Source organism: Silurus meridionalis, chromosome 23 (genome assembly GCF_014805685.1).
Source record: "Silurus meridionalis isolate SWU-2019-XX chromosome 23, ASM1480568v1, whole genome shotgun sequence".
Taxonomy (NCBI): domain Eukaryota; kingdom Metazoa; phylum Chordata; class Actinopteri; order Siluriformes; family Siluridae; genus Silurus; species Silurus meridionalis.
Genome location: NC_060906.1, coordinates 1,473,377 through 1,497,903, shown reverse-complemented (window position 1 = coordinate 1,497,903; position 24,527 = coordinate 1,473,377). Strand labels below are relative to the sequence as shown.

The 24,527-nt window shown below is 40.3% G+C and overlaps 1 protein-coding gene and 3 non-coding genes across 4 annotated transcripts in view; all 4 read right to left on the bottom strand.

Annotated features, from left to right (window-relative positions):
* Nucleotides 1–24,527, bottom strand: part of LOC124376818 (piggyBac transposable element-derived protein 3-like) — a 348,640-nt gene that overhangs the window by 288,595 nt on the left and 35,518 nt on the right. The window lies entirely within an intron of this gene.
* trnas-aga lies at nucleotides 20,600–20,681 on the bottom strand. The gene has a single exon. It is a non-coding gene; the product is annotated as a tRNA-Ser (tRNA).
* trnas-uga lies at nucleotides 21,167–21,248 on the bottom strand. Its single transcript has one exon. It is a non-coding gene; the product is annotated as a tRNA-Ser (tRNA).
* trnas-aga lies at nucleotides 21,346–21,427 on the bottom strand. Its single transcript has one exon. It is a non-coding gene; the product is annotated as a tRNA-Ser (tRNA).

Here is a 24,527-nt window from a genome sequence, read left to right as displayed (position 1 = left end):
TTGTTTTTATCTGGCTGTACTGGTACAAGCTAACTATTTTTCTGATACACTGTAACATATCATACTGTACTTTACCAAGTGTTTCGATTTATTCAGATGCAGTGTAATGTATTCTTAATACAAAATAATACAAAATGCTATATACAACGCTTGAACCTTAAACCTTTGAGGTTTACTCTGATGCTTTTAGTAATGTCTGTTTTGGATTTGTATGTACTTTGGTAATCAGTTAAATAAGAATACTTTATACACTGTTTGACTGGAGTGTGGTTAGAGGTTTTGCTCAGATGCTTTTACTTTTGTCTGTTTTGGGTTTTTAGACAAAATATTACTTGGTTTTTGGAAGCTCATCTTTCATTTTATGTTGAAACAAACAATGTTGTAGTTTTCATACAGTTTACAAAATTTTCCAATGATGTTTGATAACATTTGTAGTTTTGTACAAACGTGCCTAATGCAGAAGACATGTATGTCCTATGGCAGATTCTGTAATGTTGTGTTTTGGACAAACTATTAAAAAATGGAGAGGGAGAGAAATTTGTTGTTTATTACATTTTAAATATGAAAATAATTATGAATACATAATGGATCAATTTGTCCTAATTGCATTCAGCAAACAAAAATATTTTTGTTCTGTTATTTGTTAGGTAAACTTGACAATATGTGGTGAGAACTAAGGATCTTAACAAAATACTTGGTCTTCAGACCCTGTTTGTTCAGTTAACTCATAAAAGTGCTTGTGATAGGTTGCCTTATTATTTTAAGTTCACTCAACTTTTTTTTTACAGTGTAGTCAATCCATAATTCACTGTTCCTGATGTTCTGAAATTGAACAGTAGATATGATTTGTCATGTAAAAAGTTTACTCCAGGTTTTGGTTTATGCAAATTCTAGTAGTTTTTCTAAACCTAATTTACAGTCAAGTCTTAACTCCCTAATATTTGTTTTTCATGCATGACTTAAATACATGTTTGAATACATTTAGTTAGATGTTGGTTGATCTTTTTCTTCCGTCTCATTTAGTCGTTAGCAGAGACGTTTCTGAAAGTGGTTTTGGAGAAGATCAAGGCGGAGAAAGAGTCTATGGGACATGAACTCCTGCAGTCTCTCTGTGGGGTTTATGTGGGATTGTGTTAAAAGAGAGAAGACTCTCATAAAGCACATGCCCTCGCCTACAGATTTCTTAAAGAAGGTGAGATTATATTGACATTTCATTATATATTTACTAAAAATGATCCGCACAGTGATATAAAGAAGCTAATTGTGTTCTGTTTCTGGTTTTGTATTTCTTCCTATACAGTGTATTTTAAATCTGTGGTATCATTTTGTTTCCTTTGCAGACTCTTCTGAAGCCCCAAAATTGATAATGGTCATGGTGACAGCATGGCCAAGTGTTTTTTCCCATAACAGCCCTTTTATGCAAAGCCGTTCACATCGTGTGCAAAATGAAGGCATACGGAAAGATTTATTACTTGCTCAGCAAATATCTGCACTAAAACTAAACAAACTAACTTTGTGCCTCAAATTACACACTCATGTAGTATTCTAGAGCATCATTTACCCCTGCTACTGTCTGATACATAAACCCTTCAGTAACGCTGTGTGCTATTTTTTTATGTGTATTTAAAATCTTGGGGTCATTTGGAGGTCAATTTCTAGAACTCCTCCTTCCATGAGAGTAATAAATGGAGGTTATAAAAAGAGCAGAAAGCACAGTTAGAACTCTACCTCAGTATTTCAATCATCTGCACTTGTGATTGCTTGTGACCTTTCAGTTATGATCATATTATTGTAAACATTGTTTCATTGATCTGGGTTTTAAATAAATGATGTATTTTTTGCTAGGAGCCTCCTGGAGACAACTACAGAGCCATCACCAGCACACTGAAGGCTCTTCTGAAAGACAAAAGTCTGACTTTCCAGAAGAGCAGTTGGTATAGTGATGATCTCTGTCCTGCTGCCTGGGACTACGTATTCAGCCTGGACCTTCTCTGTGCACAACTGGGCTGGATTTGGACCTTCCCCTATGTTATACGGTACTGAATGTGAAACTGCTTCAACTTGTTTAATTCTCATCTTTCTAGATTTTTAAACATTAGATTAATTGCAAACCGGCAAATGTGAGACTCATATGAGACAGTGTGTGTGTCCCAAATACATATGCATATTTTCCATTCTTTGTTGCATAAACTTACAATTGATGGTATTCTATTACTGCCACAAAAACACTTAATATGTCCAATTTTCTATTTATCAGAAAAAGTGTGTGGCTCATCTTGAATACTTAATTAAGTCAAATTGTGTGTTTTTGTACAGATTCTACAAAGAAAATGCAAAAGTATAAATGGCTCAAGAAAAAACTTCACTGTTGTGATCTGTTTGGGTTGACCTTTATATAATGTCCTTTATACTAAAAAAACCTTCAAAATGAGCGTGTTAATAACACGTTAACCCAAATTCATTTAAACAGCACTAATATTATTAATGCACAATTAATGCAGCACGCATTATTATTAAAAATTAAAAAACTTTAACGCAACACATTTATTCACAACGTCCTTTCCTTTACTCAGATAGTTATATTTTTATCATGCCCCAACAAACACTTAAATCTTGGAGAGGTTTTCCATACGAACTACGATGCCCATGGGGTCTTTTCTGATCAGGGAAGAATCACACAGCACACAGAATGACGCATATGTTCTTATTCAGTTTAATGCAGATAACAGACAAGTATATATACACACACTGGAAATAACCTGACCTAAAACTGTTCCTGATTGGGTAAGAAGACGTAGTAACCAGAGATATGTGAACCCACACAAAGACATTCCATGTACATTACATACTCACATCGTAAAGATCCTATAGACACTGAACAGACAACATAAGAATGTGTTTAGAGAACCAGCGTGAGGCTCATCTTAATACTAACAGATATGAATAAATGTAAAAAATTTCATCACTAAACATTTGTTTTATTGATGCGTTAAGTCTCAAATCAAGGACCAGAATCCGCCAATTAAAACCATCCGTGAGGAAACAGCAAAAGATCCGATTGGTGTCATTATAATTTACGTACAGGGGAAGCTTGTATTGTAAGTATTATGATTTATAAATACAGTAGGAGCAAAAACTTTTATTATTTAATGCATTGCGAGCAATAACTTGCATTGTGAACATCGAGCATCGCGCTAACAACATGCAAACGGCTCACGCTCAACTACTCATCTTTCCTTTTCCCAAAAGTCTTGGGGATCTTCAAGATGTTTTCTGGCAAAAAGTGAGACGAGCCTTTACGGTCATTTTGCTTAGCAGTTTTTGTCTTGGAAAAACATTTTCCAGGTCTCGTTCTCATGGTGGAATCATGAACACTGACCTTAACTGAGGCAAGTGAGGCTGCAGTTCTTTGGATGTTGTTGTGGGGTCTTTTGTGATCTCTTGGATGAGTCGTCGCTGTGCTCTTGGGGTAATTTTGGTCAGCTGGCCACTCTTGGGAAGGTTCTCCAATGTTCTATGTTTTTGCTTCTTGTGAATAATTTCTCTCACTGTGGTTTGCTAAAGTCCCAAAGCTTTAGAAATGGCTTTATAACCTTTTCCAGACTGATAGAGATCAATTACTTTCTCATTTGTTTCTGAATTTATTGGGATCTTGGCATGATGTCTCGCTTTTAAGGAGCTTTTGGTCGACTTCACTTTGTCAGACAGGTCCTATTTAGGAGATTTCTTGATTGCTAACAAGTGTGGCAGTAATCAGGCCTGGGTGTGGGTTCCTTTTCGCTCAATAATAAAAAAAAAGAAAAAAAAAGAAAAATTTAAAAACTGCATGTTGTGTTCATTTGTTTATCGTTTACTAATATTTAAATTAGTTTGATGATCTGAAACATTAAAGTGTGACAAACATGCAAAAAACTAAGAAATCATGAAGGGGCAAACACCTTTTTACACCACTAATATATATAAATATATATATATATATAATATGATAAGAGGATGAGGAGAAACTAATTATGGAGCTACCAACAGGCCAACAGCAACACTGAAGGAACTACAGGAATTTCTGGCGGGTGCTGCTCACACCTTACATGTGACTACCGTATACTGTATTCTGTACAAGTCTGGGCTGTGGGGTAGGGGGCAAGAAGGAAGCCATTCTTTTACAAAGAACAATATGCAAGCCTGTCTGTCTTCTTCCTCTTCTTCTTCTTCTATCAGCTGCTCCTATTAGTGGTCACCACAGTGGATCATCTTTCAAACCAACCACCAAACCAGCCCCCCGCCTGCAAAGCCTCTGTCAACAAGATGCTCGGCCCTGACGCAGTTAAAGAAATCGCTAAAGTTCCTCTCAGATTACACAATTACCAGACATATTGATGAAACTGAAAACAGAGAGACACTGAAAGCTGCTGAGCGAAAGCTTTGTAAGTGTGTGTTGAGTGTGTATTATTATGTGTATTATCTAGCAAATCTTAGTTCCTTACCATCTCTCTCTCTCTCTCTCTCTCTCTCTCTCTCTCTCTCTCTCAGGATACTCAGAAGGACAAATGAAATTGGAGATGCTCCCAAAATAAACAGAACTGATGTTGATGCCATCAGGCACAATAATATTATTGGACCTCCGCAGAATCCAAACCGAAGTTTCTCTTCAAAGCGGATGCTGTTACAGAACCACTGTGAACGAGTGTGTGAGCGAGTGTGTGAGCGAGTTTGTGAATGAGTGTGTGAACAAGTGTATATATAAACGTGTTAGAGATCACACAGTATGTTCCTTATCTTCCTTTGTAGTTATTGTTGTTCCTGTCAGGATCATTGGGAACAGACTTTAGAGTCCAGACACATGTACTGTAAGTATCTCCTCAAAAGCACATGCTGTTACAGAACCTCACTGTGAGCGAGTGTGTGAACGAGTGTGTTAGATCTCATTCAGCTAATGAACATGTAATCGTGTATCATTTCATCACGTGTGAATTTGTACGTTTGATTATTTCGTGTGAAATGCTGCTTTTGTCTAAGTTACAGATGCTACATGTTTGTTTCACATGAAAATACAGTGAGCTGATATGTGAATAATGATGTGGCTGCATTCTGAACACTTGGTGCTTCTTGTTCCTGCTGTTAAAATGTGTGACGTATTTCTTGTTGTTTTTTAGATTCTTTATATGAGGTGTATGTTTCAACCACCTCCAAACCTTCACCAACGCCTAAAGATGAAATGACACAAAAAGATTTCTCACATTTTTTAATCAGATTTTAAAACGATAACAACAACAAACATAAAATAAACCCTGTGTCTCTGTTTGTATTACTCCCCATTCTACTGGACCCACTGCATGGAGTTTACTGGGTGGCACCTGGAACTTTAGATCGCGGAAGATGCACAGGCTAAAACTCAGACAGACGCACACACACACACACACACACACGCACACACACACACACACACACACACACACACACACATGCACACATGTTGCCTGTCCAGAGTAAAAACAACCCTATGTATTCCCAATTCAAGTTTCAGTGACACGTCACATAACGTCACAGTTAAAGTATGTTTAAACCAATGATATTTGCATGGAAGGATCATGGGAATATATTTTGGGTTATTGAAAACAAAGATGACTATTGTCAGAGCTATTGGTTGGTCAAAATTAACACCATAAAACAGGGGTCACCAACATGGTGCCCGCGGGCACCCACAAAGACCACATGAGTCGCCTGTGGGCCTTTTCTAAAAATAGCTGTTTCCTACCTTGTTAAATCATTGTTGATAATTATTGTGAGAAATCATTAAGATGATCAGTGTCTTCACATAGATCAGGGGTGTTAAACTCAGGCCAGCGGGACAAATCCAACCCGACCTACAATTATATCCGGCCCGTGAGATGATTTTATATAGATCTAATATTATTATTATGAATGGCCTGGCGATATGTAGCTCTGATAACACAAACTACAGATCCCATAATGCAGCGCTTCAGCTCCCTTACCGAACGCTAGACCACCTGGGAACATTCCAGCATCAATCAAGTCGAGCTTCTGTTGATGTATTTAACTCAATTGTACAGTTATTGTGAAACAGCGCCTCACAGTGGTGAAGAGAAAAGTTCATTCTGAAAACAGAGCCATTCAAAACCGATGGGATTCTGAGTAGATGTTTACTGACACTGGCGGTAAACACGTGTGTCTTATATGTGGAGTGAATGTGGCTGTAATTGAAGAATTGAATCTAAGACGCACTACGAGACAAAACATCAGGATAAGCTGAAAAACCTGAATGCAGAGCAGAAGATACAGAAAGTAGAAGAGTTAAAGAAGAATCTGACATTTCAGCAGATGTTTTTCACCACAGCAAAATCACAAAGTGAAGCTGGTGTGAAAACAGAGAAGAAATCAGAGTCTCATTAGCAGGTTATTTACTGAGGGAGAGTTTCTGAAGATCTGCATGATGAAGCTGTGAGATGTCTGGTGTTTCACTGGAGATATTTTTATGGAGAGCAAAATATTTTAAGTTATTTAAAGTTTAAGATTATTTTTTATAAAATGGCATAAGAGCAAAGAAATCTGATTGTTTTGATTTGTTGTGATTTTAACATTTACTTAAAAGCACAATTTTTATTGATTTGTTCAGGGTTTTCGCAGCATGTTCATATTTCTAACTTGTATAATTTTGACAGGAGATATTTTTATGGAGAGCAATTTATTTAACGTTTAAGTTTATTTATTCTGGAATAATATTCCTGTCTGTATTTATTCATATTTATGTTAAAAAAAAACATTGTTTTAGTTTGTTCAGTAAATGTTTCTCCTGTTCGGCCCACCACCTAAAGTGTGCTTTGAGTTTTGGCCCCATGTGCAATTGAGTTTGACCCTGACAGAGATAAATATCATTCATTATTAATAATAACATATAATTAAAAGGTAAATTAAACAAATTTGTCATTTCAGAATTGTGTATCAAACTGGTAGCCATTCACATTAGTCGGTGTCAAAAAGGTTGGTGACCCCTGTTCTAGTTGATTGCAAAAATGTAAAGAGACATCCACTAGATTTAGGGCTTAAGAATTAGTTTTGTTGCCTGAGGGCAACGCTGTGCAGTAGAGGGTTAAAATAAACCATCCATAAATCATTCATTACCAGATTCATCTTATTTATTGTGCTGAATCTTTGACTGGGTTTCATTCATTCTCCATCACACAGAACTGTGTCTATCAGCTCACACTTACACAACAGAGATCCCCAAACTTCTACCCACACTGCTCTTATAATATTCTTTCATTTCTCCTCAAGATACTCCACAGCATCCTGTTCTTAGGACAAATCCATCCATTGTAGGAACCAGAGAAGATCTTTGAAGATAGTGAGATATTAAGGAGTACTATGGAAGCTTTCCCAGGGCCATTCAAATGTTCCTCTCAAAACACCTTTCTCCTACTTCCTGGAACTGGTCAGTGAAACAGAATCAGTTAGAATAATAAAGTGACTTTTATTTCCCTCGATATCTCACTGATGTCTTTTCCCTCAGACCACAACATTGTACGGCTCAACCGATGCAGCTGTAGTGGTGCATAAGCAGAAATTTCCTGATCTATTGGATAATTGTCACAAATCATATGGTCAATATCCTCTGATTCCCACCGTCATGTGCATCTGTGAGAGTGGCAGGTGTGGATACTATGGAGTGTCTCTGTCCTGTGGAAGTCACATCGCCAACAAGATCATGACTGCTGTTTCCTGTCTTCATGTCTGGCATCCCAAAGTGGCCTCTGTTGTGATGTCAGTGTTTCCAGATGACTCTAGAGATCCAGAACGTTTACAACTTCCGAGTGGTGTTAGCTGTAGAGCGTACGAATTAAAGAACCTGAGCGAGGTGAAACCACCACCATGTTTCACCTGCAATCAGCTGTTTCTCTACCTGAACACACAAAAATAAAATACTCCTGGTAACTGTGCTGAGACTGAAGCCAGAAGTAAATACTTCATTGCTACAAATAATATGGCCACAATTTCCAACAGCCACCAGTTACAACATTTAGTACAAACAATGACAGATTACTTTGATGGATTGATGACAGGATGAATGGAAAAAAGATCTGAGGAAAACAGAAGTCGCTACAGCATCAAACAAGTTTATGATGATGATACTATAAAAGCATTCAGTGTAAATTCACAGTGATCAGTGTTCTAGTTGTTTGGTTATTTGTTTGTTATTGTTAGTTATTTGTTATTTATTTGTTATTTGTAAATACTTTTATCTCTTCGCTTTCTGTATACTTTTTTTGTTTGTTCATATAGTGTATTTCAATGTGGATAACGAGGATTTTGTGCTCAACAAGACATGCACAACATGAAATAAACATTTGATCACAGTGTTCTAGTCTTGTACTTATTTGTTTGGTATTGTTATTTGTTATTTATTTCTTCTTCTTCTTCTTTCGGCTGCTCCCATTAGGGGGCGCTACAGCGGATCATCCGTCTCCATACCCCCCCTGTCCTCTACATCTGCCTCTTTCATACCAACTACTGGCATGTCTTCTCTCACCACATCCATAAACCTCCTCCTTGGTCTTCCTCTTTTCCTCCTTGCTGGTGTCTCCATCCTCAGCATTCTCCTACTGATATACCCCATGTCCCTCCTCTGCACATGTCCAAACCATCTCAATCACACCTCCCTCACCTTGTCTCCAAAACGTCCTACATGCACTGTCCCTCTAATAAACTCATTTCTAATCCTGTCCATCGTCGTCACTCCCAACGAACATCTCAACATCTTCAGCTCTGCTACCTCCAGCTCCACCTCCTGTCTTTTACTCAATGCCACTGTCTCTAAACCATACATACTCTCCCTTATCACTTCTGCAGTAGTTCCCCAATCATCCAACACCTCTTCACCACCACCGAGCCCCTGTCTGACCTCCTCCCTGAATCTCACACTACACTCTTCCTCTTTCAGTTTTCACCATCTTATTCTTCTTTCAGTCTATGTTACCGGCCTCAGACCTAGGGGATATCTGTGCCGGCAGCAAATGATACACAGGCAGTGTGCACTGTGGATCAGAGAACAAACTGAGAGAAACACAAGAGAACCAAAATTAGATGTTTCCACAGCGGCAGTCAGTTTATTACTCAAATACTTTTTCTTTAAATGCTTTAACTTTAGAAAAAGATTACACTTTCTAATCTTGACGTGTATTTGGTGAAGTACAATTTAACAGAAAAAACAGATTCATTAAAACACTCGCTAAGTGTATGCAAAACATTCCATGGTATGTAATATTCTCACATTCTATATATTACGTATACTTGTGTGTGTAAACATACATATACAGTTATGTGCAAGTACACCTTATGCATTTGGAAGTTTACATCAATTCACAATAATTAGGATTTACAATGAGAGTACACAAAGAGTGTGTCAAAACTGCACAAAACATTGATCAAGACACCAGAAAACCTTCAAGACTCTATTTCACTCATGCATGTGCACACACTGAAAAATACACGTGCTAAACATCCCAAAATGGCGATTGAAATTAGAATGCAACATACACTCAGAAATGAAATTCTAAACGCTTCTAAACAATATATATCTAACATAAACTTAGTATTTCAGTATTTTAAACATTTTCTAAATGTCATACAACACAAACCATACATGAAACACGATTAAACTCTTTATTCGGTTTTATAATTCTCTTGTGAGTTAAAATATAATTCTAAACACACTCAAACTCTTTGTATAACATCTGCCAATTTACCCAAGTACAATGAAATTAACATTTTAGTTATTTATGTTCGTACCTGAGAGAAACACAAGAGAACCAAAATTAGATGTTTCCACAGCGGCAGTCAGTTTATTACTGAGCGCGCCAAACAGGGGGAAGTATCTCTCTCGTGTGTTCCACCTAGTGGTGTGGCGGGGTAATGACAGATGTTTTACTGAAAGCTCTAGTTTTGTAAATGTAATAAAAAAAAATGAACATGCGGTAATGTATTCACGTATTAATGGGGGGGGATATCAAACTTATAAATTAAATTTTTTTTTTTTGACCCATTACACTCTCCCCTGCTTTTAGAGATGTCTCCGGACATCTAGAACTGAGATTATCACTTAAAGAATGTTTAAGTTTTGTATACATGTTTTAGAGTGACCAGTATATTCTATTTTTTTCATGACTTTTTTTTTTATTTTTTTTTTAGAATGCCCATACTGCTGGCACTGGGTAGTGGTGTATGTCAGGTAGCACAGGGTAAGTCTGGACAGGGTAAAGGACACAAGCATGCATCGTGTTGGCTGTTGGTCTCAAGTTTGATATGTAGGTTGGCCCATCTGGTTGTACGTTAACATCTCCTTCGGCTTAACTGCACGGGTAGACCTGCGCAGGATGACGTTCTCGTCATTCATTGGATGTGCAACCTGCTGTGCTCCCAGATCAGTATCCTCATCACTACCAACCATGCAGTCATCCGATTGTTCCTGAGGTTCCCCATATGGCAAAGAGTCTGTCAGTGCTTGCGATGGTTCTGATGTCACAACCTGAGGGTGCTGCTCGTATGTCTCAAGGTTATCTGACTCTGCCCTGTAGTGTACAGGGTGAAACTCTGGTGCTACGACACGAAGATGACTGTGTGGCTCACCCTGGAACTGTTTAAGAATTACTCTTTCCCTTTCATACACTGGTACTAATCTGGGATTACATGCATATCCTTCCTCATCCCCAGAATCACTGGTTTCAGGCTCGAGGGTGTCAGACATTTGATGCTGGCTGTTCATGCGGTGAAGTTTCCGTCTTTGTCGTTTCTGTGTCCGATTGTCCTGACCATCATGTTCAAGTGGCAGATCGTTTACAGGCAAAAGGAGATTGCGGTGCCGTACACGAAGAGTGCGGTCACCGGTTTCAGCTTGAATTCGATATACAGGACCGTCTCCATCCTTTCAACAACACTGTGAACTTTGTTCTCCCAGTAAGGGCGGAGTTTACCAGGCCCACCTCTCCGATAGGTTGCGGACAAGCACACGATCACCTGGCTGAAGCACGATTCCTCTGACACCACGATCATAGTATTTTTCCCTTTGCAGAACACCTTTTACCGTTTTCAGAGGCAATCCTATATGCCTCCTGCATCCGAGATGCCCACTTCTGTGCATATTCCTGACGGGTCTCAGCCTGTGGCTCAGATTCAAGGTTAAAGAGCAAATCGATGGGTAGTCGGGGACTCTCCCAAAGAGTAGAAAATGTGGGAATAGCCCGTAGCTTCGTGCTTTGAACAATTGTACGCATGGACAATGTGTGGTAAATGTTCTTTCCACTCTGATTTCTTTTCCTCTGCGAGTGTTCTGAGCATTTGAAGCAATGTTCTATTCAGACGCTCAACAGGGTTCCCCTGTGGGTGATAGGGGGTTGTTCGAGAATGAGTAATGCCAGCCAGTTGCTCAAGTCGTTGGAACAAGTTATTCTCGAACTCCCGTCCCTGATCATGATGAAGCTTTTGTGGATACCCAAAGCGTGGAATAAAATCATAGAAAATCTTTTCTGCGGCCGTTTTGCCCGATTTGTTCCGCGTTGGATAGGCCTGGGCGAACCGAGTAAAGTGGTCTACTAGAACCAAGATATACTCATAGCCTCCTTTACTTGGTTCAAGGTGCAGATAATCTACAGACAATAGCTCAAATGGGGCACTAGTTGTAATTGAGCCCATTGGTGCCTTTTGAGGAACAGTAGGTCGCTTTTGTTTGATACATGAGCATTGACGAATGACATAATCTTCTATGTCACGCTGCATGAAAGGCCAATAAAATCTTTGTCTTGCCAGCTGGATAACTTTGTCAGCCCCGATATGCCCCATGTCATCATGAAGGTGTTTGAGCACGAGAGACCGGAGGGAGTTAGGGAGAACCAGTTGTCTACGTTGCCCTGTCTGTCTGTATAAAATTCCCTTGTCAAGTCTAAGTCTGGTCCATTCATGTATCAGTCGTTGTGTGGTTGGATCCATTTGTCTTTTGTCTTTGTTATTGGGGTTCCATCCTTTCTCCTTCATTGTAATTACGTCACGGATGGAAGCGTCTTCTTTTTGGGCAGATTGAATGTCTTCAGGAGCGATAACGGGTGGGCTGGCAGCAAAAACATCATTACTGGAACAAAGCTGAAGGGCCGCAACCCATGGTACTTCTTTCTCTCTCTCTGCTTTATCCCCCTGCCATATAGCAGAAATAACATCTGGAGGTAAAGACTCAGAGTATTCTCTGATGTGGCCCTGAAGCTGCACTGGGAACCGAGAAAGCGTGTCCGCATCTGTGTTGGTTTTGCCTGGCCTGTATTTAATGGTGAAGTAAAAGTCGGCCAATTCACCCACCCATCGATGCCCGACAGCACTCAATTTGGCGGTACTCAGAATATAGGTAAGTGGGTTGTTATCTGTGAATACTGTGAACGTGGGGGCATAGTATAGGTAATCACGAAATTTATCGCAGATGGCCCATTTTAAGGCAAGGAACTCAAGCTTGTTGGAATGAAGGTGATAATTCTTCTCAGCAGGCGTGAGTGTTCTTGAGCCATAGGCAATTACACGTAATTTACCTCCCTGTTCCTGATAGAGTACAGCCCCCAGACCTTCATTGGATGCGTCGGTGTGGAGGACAAAAGGTAAATCAAAGTCTGGGTAGGCCAGGATAGGAGAGTAGGTTAACATGTCAACAAGGCGAGCAACAACAGCGCTGTGTTCGGGGGTCCATTGAACTGGTGTCTTGGATGGCAACTGACCTTTTTTAACACTCTGTTTGGTTGGCCCAGTTTTGACTTGTCTCTCTTCAGACTCAACAGGATGTTCTTGAAGCTTAAACAGTGGGCGGGCTATTCTGGAAAAATCCTGAATGAACGATCTATAATAGCCTAAAAAACCCAATAAAGCTCTAACTTCTCCCACATTCTTTGGTTTCCGTTCCTTCCATTGCAGCACTGCCTCCAGATCCTTGGGATCAATCTGGACACCCTCGCTTGAAACTAGACGTCCCACATACCTCACCTGATGTTTAAACAATTCACACTTTTTTGGACGTAATTTCACACCATGCTCCCGTAAGCGGCAGAAAACACTCTGCAGGTTTTTGATGTGGTCCTGAAAGGTTTTTGAAAAACAGAGAACATCGTCTAAGTATGGAAAACAGCATTCATCCCTCAAACCATTGAGCACACCTTCCATGCACCTTTGGAAAGCTGCTGGCGCGTTAGTCAGGCCAAAGGGAAGGCGAATCCACTCATACAATCCCCAAGGTGTGCTGAAAGCTGTCAGGTGCCTGGAGTTCTCCTCAACGAAGCCCTGGTGATATGCACTGCCTTGGTCTAGTATGGAGAACCACGAGTAACCTCCGAGGTTATCTAACAGATCTTGTATACGTGGCAGGGGATGGCGGTCGGGAATGGTTTTACTGTTTAGTCCGCGAAAGTCAACACAAAGTCGAAGGCTCTTATCTTTTTTCCTAACACATACCACAGGGGAGGAGTAAGGTGATGTAGACTTCCGAATCCACCCATGATCAAGAAGTTTTTGAACATATTCCTTAACTTCTCTGTACAAAGGCTTTGGGACTGCGTTGTAGGACTTTTGGACTGGTGTGTCATCACTTAAGCAGATTCGGAGCCGTAAGTCTGGAATGCAACCAATATCGGTTTCATCTCTAGCAAATACATCAGACTGATCAAAAAGCATTTGTCTGACTATTTTCTGTTCGTCCTCTGCCAGATGGGATACATCTACTGGAGGATGCCATTTTTCTTTATTTGGATGCACAGAAAGATTCCTGTCTTTTTCTGTTTGTTTCAGATCATCAGTCCTCAACTGAGCTGAGCATGATCGGGAAGTATCTTGGCATCTGGACTCAGGGCGAGCAATGGATTGCTGGACGGGTCTGAGCTCGACAATATCTTCGAGATTTCCAAGAATTGTCCTCTGTGGCAGATAAATAGCATGTTTAGTGGGGTTCTGGACTGGGATTTTGACACATTTTGACAATCCACCAGGAACATCCACTAATGCTGGTAACAGCTCTAAGCCCTCGATGCAGTCATTTCCAGCAATAGGCTGAAACAGCAGGGTTCCATTACCGGTCCACCCTCGAACCCGACTCTTAACTTCTCGAATCTGTCCAGCAGGTATGGTTACACCTCTCTTACCAATGCGAACGTAGTGCTGTGGTGTCTCCGTAAAAGTTACTTCCTGGAGGGCCAACACTAATGCTTCTACCGTAGATGCACTGACACCTAAAGCTTCTTCCAGAATAGTAGAAACATTGACTTTCTCTTTCGAATTGGCATTTTCTTTAATGATCTCTGCTATGACATTACTACCTAAGAGGGGGTAGTTACAGTCGTGACTGATAAGAAGTGGCACTCTGATCAATACTTGCCCATGATGCTGACTATGTATCTGAAGATCAATCTCAGCCCATCCATCGAGAGGAACTCTAGTGTTATTAGCAGCAGAAATTTCAAGGGATTGATCAAGAAATAACAATCCAAGTGGCTGTATTTTGATGTGGGGAAGTGTTTGTTCAATCCATGATTTGCTCACCATTGTCACTTGCGCCCCTGAGTCAAGCAGCATCTGAAGAGGTGCGCCATTGATGGAGCAGGAGACCAGACATCGCTTACCAATGAGTTGAGCTACTCTTATCTTTGGATCCGACTGGCACTGTGAGTTTGACTGTGAGCATTTAGGTGTTATGACCCTTTCTTGGGGCTTATCACTGTTTAGGATCGCTGGCTGCCCCTCTCCAGCGACCTCCTCCCGTTTCCCGACATCTTTCGTTGGAGACAGCCAATGGCACGATGTCCTGCCTGGCCACAAACAAAGCAGTGAACACAGTTTGTATTGTTTTTTTGTACACAGTCATTGCATTTACCTCTTGTCTCAGATAATGGTGGTTGGGCGCGATCAGTAGATGAGCGGCTGTCTTTCAAGTTCGCAGTCTCAGTGGGGGTGGACATCTGGGCTAGGTGCTTGGTTAGAGAAGAAACTTGAGCAGTTAGTTCTTTGATAGCATCACGGTTTGCTTGTAACTCAGCATCAACTTTTGACGGGGTGTTTAGTTCACTTTGGGAGTGCTGAGCTGCATTTACAGTAACTGGTCTGTGTCTACCTACTGAACCCAGTCTTTTTAATCGCCCTTCTTCTTCAGTTGTTGATTTTGTTATTTGTTCCAAGAGTAAGTCATCGCTAACCTGCATGTCTGGGAGAAAGTTTTTAAGATCATGTCTAACATGGCTGCTTCTTTCGTTTAACCCTTGGTAAAGTGTGTGAAGGAAAGTGCCCTGAACAAGCTCTTTGTTATAGCTGAAACCTACACCAGGTTGTTGTGACTCAAAGAGAACACGCTGTTTTAGACCCATTATTCTGTAAAGAAATTGTTGTGGGCTTTCTTTGTCATTTTGTCTAGCACTAGCTAGTTCTTGAAAAAGTTCAGTTACATTTTTGTCTCTAATGTGGGAGCGAAGAAATCTCTTCAACCCATCAATAGTGAGATCATCCTTATTAACCAACATCTCTTTGAATGTACCAGGTTTTGTTATTTTAAAGACAGCTCTAATAATCTCAGACTCACTGAAACCCTCCTGCAACCCTTCATCCATTTGTTTACAGAGACAATTGAAAGACATTTCACACCCTGCATCACAGATTTGACCACCATGTAACTTAAATTCTCTGCGTGGTAACAAAGCTGAAACATCTGACAATCTTACAACATGATCAGAAATGTTAGATGATGAGTTCATCCTACCCAAAGGAGCAGCGCCGACGTGGGAGGGCATACCTGGCGCTGATGAAGTGACTTCCCTGGTAGGTACATAGCTGTCTCTGCCCTGGAATGATGAGTGCAAGCGAGTGTCTTTGTCCATGTGTAATGTTGGTGTAAGAGTAACTCTGTTCATAGAGGATGGTGGTAGACGATCTTCTCCATCATCATTGGGTGGAGTGTGACGACGGTGGTGCGTTGGTGAATCCACAGCCAAGTCAGGGGCAACAGTACCAGATTCAGTGGCTTGGGTAGCTGAAGCTGATAACACATCATTGAGCAAGTCGAAAAGGAGGAGAAGTTGAGTCATGCCTTCATCTTCAGCAGCTTTTAGCTTCTCACTTCTGATGTAGTCGACGATTAGGTCATACAGTTCAGGTTCACTGAGATCAGCAACACGGTAAGTTTCGTAGCCATCATCTATTGAACTGGCAACAGTCTGTAGCTGACTAAGATTCAAATCTGAAAGTTTCTTTTGGATCTTGAAGACCAGCACTCGGCGTTGGCTTAAGGTAGTCATCTTGATGCATAACCTGTGGCAACTGTTCTCTGGATGACACTTGACACTGCAGTCTTCCCTGAAACACTGGTCACAGGATTCCACAGTTACTATGACAACCTTCCCAAACGAGATGTGCTGTATCCCGGACGAGCCCCCAATTGTTACCGGCCTCAGACCTAGGGGATATCTGTGCCGGCAGCAAATGATACACAGGCAGTGTGCACTGTGGATCAGAGAACAAACTGAGAGAAACACAAGAGAACCAAAATTAGATGTTTCCACAGCGGCAGTCAGTTTATTACTCAAATACTTTTTCTTTAAATGCTTTAACTTTAGAAAAAGATTACACTTTCTAATCTTGACGTGTATTTGGTGAAGTACAATTTAACAGAAAAAACAGATTCATTAAAACACTCGCTAAGTGTATGCAAAACATTCCATGGTATGTAATATTCTCACATTCTATATATTACGTATACTTGTGTGTGTAAACATACATATACAGTTATGTGCAAGTACACCTTATGCATTTGGAAGTTTACATCAATTCACAATAATTAGGATTTACAATGAGAGTACACAAAGAGTGTGTCAAAACTGCACAAAACATTGATCAAGACACCAGAAAACCTTCAAGACTCTATTTCACTCATGCATGTGCACACACTGAAAAATACACGTGCTAAACATCCCAAAATGGCGATTGAAATTAGAATGCAACATACACTCAGAAATGAAATTCTAAACGCTTCTAAACAATATATATCTAACATAAACTTAGTATTTCAGTATTTTAAACATTTTTCTAAATGTCATACAACACAAACCATACATGAAACACGATTAAACTCTTTATTCGGTTTTTATAATTCTCTTGTGAGTTAAAATATAATTCTAAACACACTCAAACTCTTTGTATAACATCTGCCAATTTACCCAAGTACAATGAAATTAACATTTTAGTTATTTATGTTCGTACCTGAGAGAAACACGAGAACCAAAATTAGATGTTTCCACAGCGGCAGTCAGTTTATTACTGAGCGCGCCAAACAGGGGGAAGTATCTCTCTCGTGTGTTCCACCTAGTGGTGTGGCGGGGTAATGACAGATGTTTTACTGAAAGCTCTAGTTTTGTAAATGTAATAAAAAAAAATGAACATGCGGTAATGTATTCACGTATTAATGGGGGGGGATATCAAACTTATAAATTAAATTTTTTTTTTTTGACCCATTACATCTACACTCTCCTCCTCTTCTTCTTCACCTCCAAAACCATCCTACAGACCACCATCCGATGCTGTCTAGCTACACTGTCCCCTGCCATCACCTTACAGTCTCCAATCTCCTTCAGGTTGCATCTCCTACATAGAACATTGTCCACCTGTGTGCACCTTCCTCCACTCTTATACGTCACCCTATGATCCTCCTTCTTCTTAAAATAGGTGTTCACCAATGCCATTTAGCAAAATCCATCCATTTAGCAAAATCCACCACCATCTGCCCTTCCACATTTCTCTCCTTAAAGCCATGTTTTATGCTGGATGTCCTTCATAACACAATCCTCCACATTTATCCAGACTTGAGACCGACACTAAGAGTGAGCTGACCTGTGCAACACTAATGACTGTGTTTTTCATTAAACACTGTAAACCCACACACACACAAAAACACACACACACACACACTACACTTCCACTCTGTAAGTCTATAATGTATTAAAATACTAAAGTAAAAATATTTCTGTGTGATTTATCAGAAGTATTTAGTGTTTGATTTTAGACATTAAGGGATTTTACTGACTCAAAATATCAAGAAAATAAAAAGATAATAATAATTATTAATAAGTGTTATTTATAATTGAATAATGCATAATTCTCCTTATTGTTCCTAATATTATGCTAAACGATGGTATCACTAGATGATATTGTGTAAAAGGTTTGTGAAGATCGATGATCTCCGATCATGTAAAGGTTTTAGATGAGAGATTGAAAATCAGGAAGCTCTTGAAGCTGGAATTAAACTTAGAAACACTGAAGTCCATCTCACCATGTCCTCAAAGCTTTGACCCTTGATAGTACTGTTTGCTTCCTGGGAACTGGAGGCCATGTTCAAACAGTTCCTTAAGGTTGTTATTGGTGAGATGGAGCCTGTTACCTTCATTAGCAAACACTTTTCCATCCTCACACACCATCAGCACCAGTTCATCTTAGAGGGATTCACAGGAGAACTCCTTAAAAACACCAATCACCTACACGTACATGTGATCTGGGAGGTAGAACTCCTGCCACTCCTCTAATATCTCAGGTTCATTTCTGTATGATGTTTCTGCCAAGGATCCGATGAGTGTGGGTGTGGATGAGTGTGTAATGGTCAGTGATATGAGCGTCATGGTCAGTGATTTGAGTGTGATGGTCAGTGATGAGTGTGTTATGATCAGTGATATGAGCGTCATGGTCAGTGATTTGAGTGTGTTATGGTCAGTGATGAGTGTGATGGTCAGTGATGAGTGATGATCAGTGATGTGATTGTGATGGTCAGTGATGAGTGTGATGGTCAGTGATGAGTGTGATGGTCAGTGATGTGAGTGTGATGATCAGTGTTAAGTGTGATGATCAGTGATGTGATTGTGATGGTCAGTGATGAGTGTGATGATCAGTGATGTGATTGTGATGGTCAGTGATGAGTGTGATGGTCAGTGATGAGTGTGATGGTCAGTGATGTGATTGTAATGGTCAGTGATGTAAGTGTGATGGTCAGTGATGTGAGTGTGATGATCAGTGATTAGTGTGATGATCAGTGATGTGAATGTGACGGTCAGTGATGAGTGTGATGGTCATGTGATGGTCAGTGATGAGTGTGATGGTCAGTGATGTGAGTGTGTTGATTAGTGGTGAGTGTGATGGTCAGTGATGTGTGATGGTCAGTGATGTGAGTTTGATGGTCAGTGATGTGAGTGTGTTGATTAGTGATGAGTGTGATGGTCAGTGATGTGTGATGGTCAGTGATGTGAGTTTGATGGTCAGTGATGTGAGTGTGTTGATTAGTGATGTGAGTGTGATGGTCAGTGATGAGTGTGATGATCAGTGTATTTCAGTAGATTAACACCTGAAAATACTGTCTGGAGCTGAAGAACCTACAGCTTCTTTTACTCCACATTCAGATTTCAAAGATTTCACTTTAAATATTTCTCCTTTTCTCTCTATTGTTTAGTGATGCTAGTGTGATGGTCAGTGATGAGTGTGATGGTCAGTGATGTGAGTGTGATGATCAGTGATGTGAATGAGATGGTCAGTGATGAGTGTGATGGTCATGTGATGGTCAGTAATGTGAGTTTGAAGGTCAGTGATGTGTGTGATGGTCAGTGATGTGATTGTGATGGTCAGTAATGTGAGTTTAATGGTCAGTGATGAGTGTGATGGTCGGTGATGAGTGTGTGATAATCAGTGATGTGTAAAGATCAGTGATGGGAGTGTGATGGTCATTGATGTGAGTGTGATGGTCAGTGAAGTGAATGGTAAAGTTAGAGAAGAGAGTTAATAAGAAATAAAAAACAGAAAGTAAATTGTAGTCAGCAGGATTTTAACCTGCACAGGGAGACACCAATGGATTTCTAGTCCATCGCCTTAACCACTCGGCCACAAAACAAGTCACTGTCATCCCCTACTTAAACTGGAAGCCCAATTAACACAACAACCTGTAAACTTACTGGATCGGAGTAATTCATAGGAAATGTAAACAGAAAGTGAATCGTAGTGAGCAGGATTCAAAACTGCGCGGGGAGACCCCAATAGATTTCTACTACATCGCCTTAACCACTCGGCCACAACACAAGTCACTGTAATCCCCTACTTAAACTGGAAGCCCTATTAACACAAGAAAACACAAGTTAACCACATCTTTATAATTAACAAAAAATGTGAACAGAAAACAAATCGTAGTTGGCAGGACTCAAACTTGCGTGGGGAGACCCTGATGGAGTTCTAGTCCATCACCTTAACCACTCAGCCACAACTACTACACAATTCTCTATCATCCCCTACTTAAACTGTAAGCCCTATTAACACGACACCCTGTAAACATACTGGATCGGGGTAATTCATAGGAAATGCAAATAGAAAGTGAACCGTAGTCAGCAGGATTCGAACCTGCGCGGGGAGACCCCAATGGATTTCTACTCCATCGCCTTAACCACTCGGCCACAACACAAGTCACTGCAATCCTTTACTTAAACTGGAAGCCCTATTACACAACAACCTGTAAAATTACTGGATCAGCGTAATTCATAGGAAATGTAAACAGAAAGTGAATCGTAGTCAGCAGGATTCGAACCTGCACGGGGAGACCCCAATGGATTTCTAGTCCATCGCCTTAACCACTCGGCCACGACTACAACACAAGTCACTGTCATCCCCTACTTAAACTGGAAGCCCTATTAACACAACAACCTGTAAAATAACTGGATCGGGGTAATTCATAGGAAATGTAAACAGAAAGTGAATCGTAGTCAGCAGGATTCGAGCCTGCGCAGGGGGACCACAATGGATTTCAAGTTCATCACCTTAACCACACGGCCACAACTACTACACAAGTCTCTATCATCCCCTACTTAAACTGGAAGCCCTATTAACACAACAACCTGTAAAATAACTGGATCGGGATAATTCATAGGAAATGCAAACAGAAAGTGAATCGCAGTCAGCAGGATTCGAACCTGCACGGGTAGACCCCAATGGATATCTAGTCCATCGCCTTAACCACTCGGCCACAGAACAAGTCACTGTCATCCCCTACTTAAACTGGAAGCCCTATTAACACAACAACCTGTAAACTTAGTGGATCGGGGTAATTCATAGGAAATGTAAACAGAAAGTGAATCGTAGTCAGCAGGATTCGAACCTGCGCAGGGGGACCCCAATGGATTTCAAGTCCATCGCCTTAACCACTCGGCCATGACTACTGCACAGTTAACAGTCACCCCTATTTCAACTGGAACCCCTATTAACACAAGAAAACACATCTTTATAATTAACCCAAAATGTGAACAGAAAATTAATCGTAGTCAGCAGGATTCGAACCTGCGCGGGGAGACCCCAATGGATTTCTAGTCCATCGCCTTAACCACTCAGCCACGACTACAACACAAATTACTGTCAGCCCCTACTTAAACTGGAACCCCTATTAACACAACAACCTGTAAACTTACTGGATCGGGGTAATTCATAGGAAATGTAAACAGAAAGTGAATCGTAGTCAGCAGGATTTAAACCTGCGTGGGGAGATCCCAATGGATTTCAAGCCCATCGCCTTAACCACTCGGCCATGACTACAACACAAGTCACTGTCAGCCCCTACTTAAACTGCAAGCCCTATTAACACAAGAACCTGTAAAGTTACTGGATTGGGGTAATTCATAGGAAATGTAAACAGAAAGTGAATCGTAGTCAGCAGGATTCGAACCTGCACAGGGGGACCCCAATGGATTTCAAGTCAATCGCCTTAAAAGACCAGAGAAGAAAGAGATTAAGTGGTGGCTGTGGGAGTTGAGGGAGCTCAGGCTTGTGAGGTGGAGGACCTAACCTAACCCCCCCTCCGTCCCTGATGGTAGGAGAGTGAAAAGTGTGTGTTGGGTGTGTGTGGTTGTCCACAATGCTGTGTGCTTTGCAGATGCAGCGGGTGGTGTAAATGTCCATGATAGAGGGAAGAGAGACTCCGATGATCTTCTAAGTGGTCCTCACTATCCTCAGTAGGGTCTTGCACTCCGAGACTGTGCAGTTCCCAAACCAGGCAGTGATGCAGCTGCTCAGGATGCTCTCAATGGCCCCTCTGTAGAACGTGGTCAGGATGGGGGGAGGGAGAGGAGCTTTCCTCAGTGCTCTCAGGAAGTAGAGATGCTGCTGGGCTTTTTTTGTGATGGGGCTGGAGGATCCTTTCCTGTTTGCACATACTTGTGTATACACCATGAAGTTAAAAATCCTGAATCGCATTGACCTGGATGCTTCAGCAATAATGTAATACATTCTCAATAACTAATATGTTTAGGCTTTTTTGCTGTTGTTTTTTTGTTACTTAAACAGCAAATATACAATGTTGTGATTGCAGCTTGAGAAACTCCATGCCATTGGATACAAGGCTGTTCTGCTTCTTGGCAAGGAGACCAAAAAAAATGAAGTCAAGTGTGAAATATTAACCCCTCGCTGCACACTCTCCACCTATGCCCAGGACTACCTTCAGAAGATGGGTTCACTTTATGAATACCTTTGTGAAGGTAAGATGCAGCACTGCATTCTTAAAGTCACAGTTCACAACTTGTGTTAAGTATGGCAAAGATTTGCATCAACGTTTAAATCTTAAAGGGACGGCTCCCCCCTAAAACTTGAATTCATCGCCTTAAACTCCTAACCTCCTTGACAGTGGAAACTTAGGAAAGGTTTCCATTTCTATATAACCAACACAGAGTGTGTTAGCACAATACTGTGTCTTTTAATACAATTCAACATTTTAAATATTAATTTAGCTTTAGACACGGCCAAACAGCACTTCCTCAAACCATTTTCAAATATTTGGCAAACTACAACATGTCTCCAAAATATATTTTTTACCTGTCCACTGTCACAGTTTTATCTGCATAGTATTGTGAGGATTGAAAGTAATTGCACAAAATTTGCTGATGAAGATGACGATTTGTCCTTTTTTTTCATATTTATCAGTCATTGATGACTAAAATGTAGTTTTAGAGTGAACCATCTCTTAAACTATTTTCTTATTCAGTCCCCAAAAGAGAGCAAGCTTTTGGGAATGTTGGGAAGAGCACAACACATGCATGTCAAGTTCCAGCTTACCACATTTGCATTTTGGCATTTACGAACCCACAGAATTTGACTGTATGATTTAAACGGATTAACATTTAAAACAGAAATTAACCATGAGTTTAAACTGCACCTCTTTTAAGTAAGCAAAACACTTGTTCAACTTGCAGAGGATGGAACCAGGATTCCAGTGGCAATGATGATCAGCTGATGACGCTGCGTCTCACACCCTGTGATCCATTGGAGAACACAAGCAGCCCGGAGGAGGTGAGGACCACACAGGTGGAAGAGACAAAAACATGCTGGTGGAGACCATGAGTAATACAGAAGGGCAGGTGAAGCGGATGAGCACTACAGAGGAGCAGGTGGAGCAGATCAGCACTATGGAGAAGCAGGTGGAGCAGATCAGCACTATGGAGGAGCAGGTGGAGCAGATCAGCACTATGGAGAAGCAGGTGGAGGGGATCAGCACTATGGAGGAGCAGGTGGAGCAGATCAACACTATTTTAAATATATTATTTTAAGGTTTTGGGAATCAAATATTGGCAAAAGAAATTAGCAAATGTCATGAACCAGAAATATTTATGAGATTAAATAATTAAGAGTAGCTCTGCCTTAATGATTGTTCTTCGTCATCATTGGTGCTGATCAGAGGGGGAGGAGCCTTGAACAGAAAAAAAGATGCATGCCATTAGCAGTACTAAAAAGGAAAAAAAAAACTAAATGAAAACCCAAGCTGATGACTTTGTGAAAGCGATTTCCCTTAGTTCATCTGGTATTATTTAATACCATTTCATCTTTCTTGGTGTTAGTTTTTACTTTTTTTGTGCTAAGACAACCTTATTGAGTTATGGCTTGTGTATTGTTCAGTCTTTTGTGAAGTCAGACATTTTAAAATCATACTGTGGATAATTCCTCTAAAATGTTTAAACATCTGAGTGAAGTGATACATTAACAGTTGATTTGCTGCTTAAGTGTTCATGTAGATTGCCACTCGTATCAGTGTGGTGTGTGTAACATAGGTCATGTGGTGTTCTGCTAACCATGCAGTCTCATGCTCTGATATCAGCTATAGGCTAATTAAATGCTCGCAGATAATTTAAGCAATTATTTAGATAAAAGAAGCAATTTATTGTTATAAAATTGAGTGTTGATGCATTTTGAACATTATTACATTGAAAATTATAATTAGAAATATTAATGTGTGTAAATTATTTTCCTGCCTTGTTGTTGTTTTTTGTTTTGTTTTTTTCTCCCTCTCTCTTCCTGGATTTCCATGAACTTTTTTTGGAATGTGTTGCAGGTCTGAATGACAGGAAAGGATGTATATTTACAAATGACATGAAGTTGACCAAACAAAACATGAAATATTTTGTGTTTATATTGTCTGCAATGAAACACAAGTCAAAGTAAATTTAGAAATCACTACT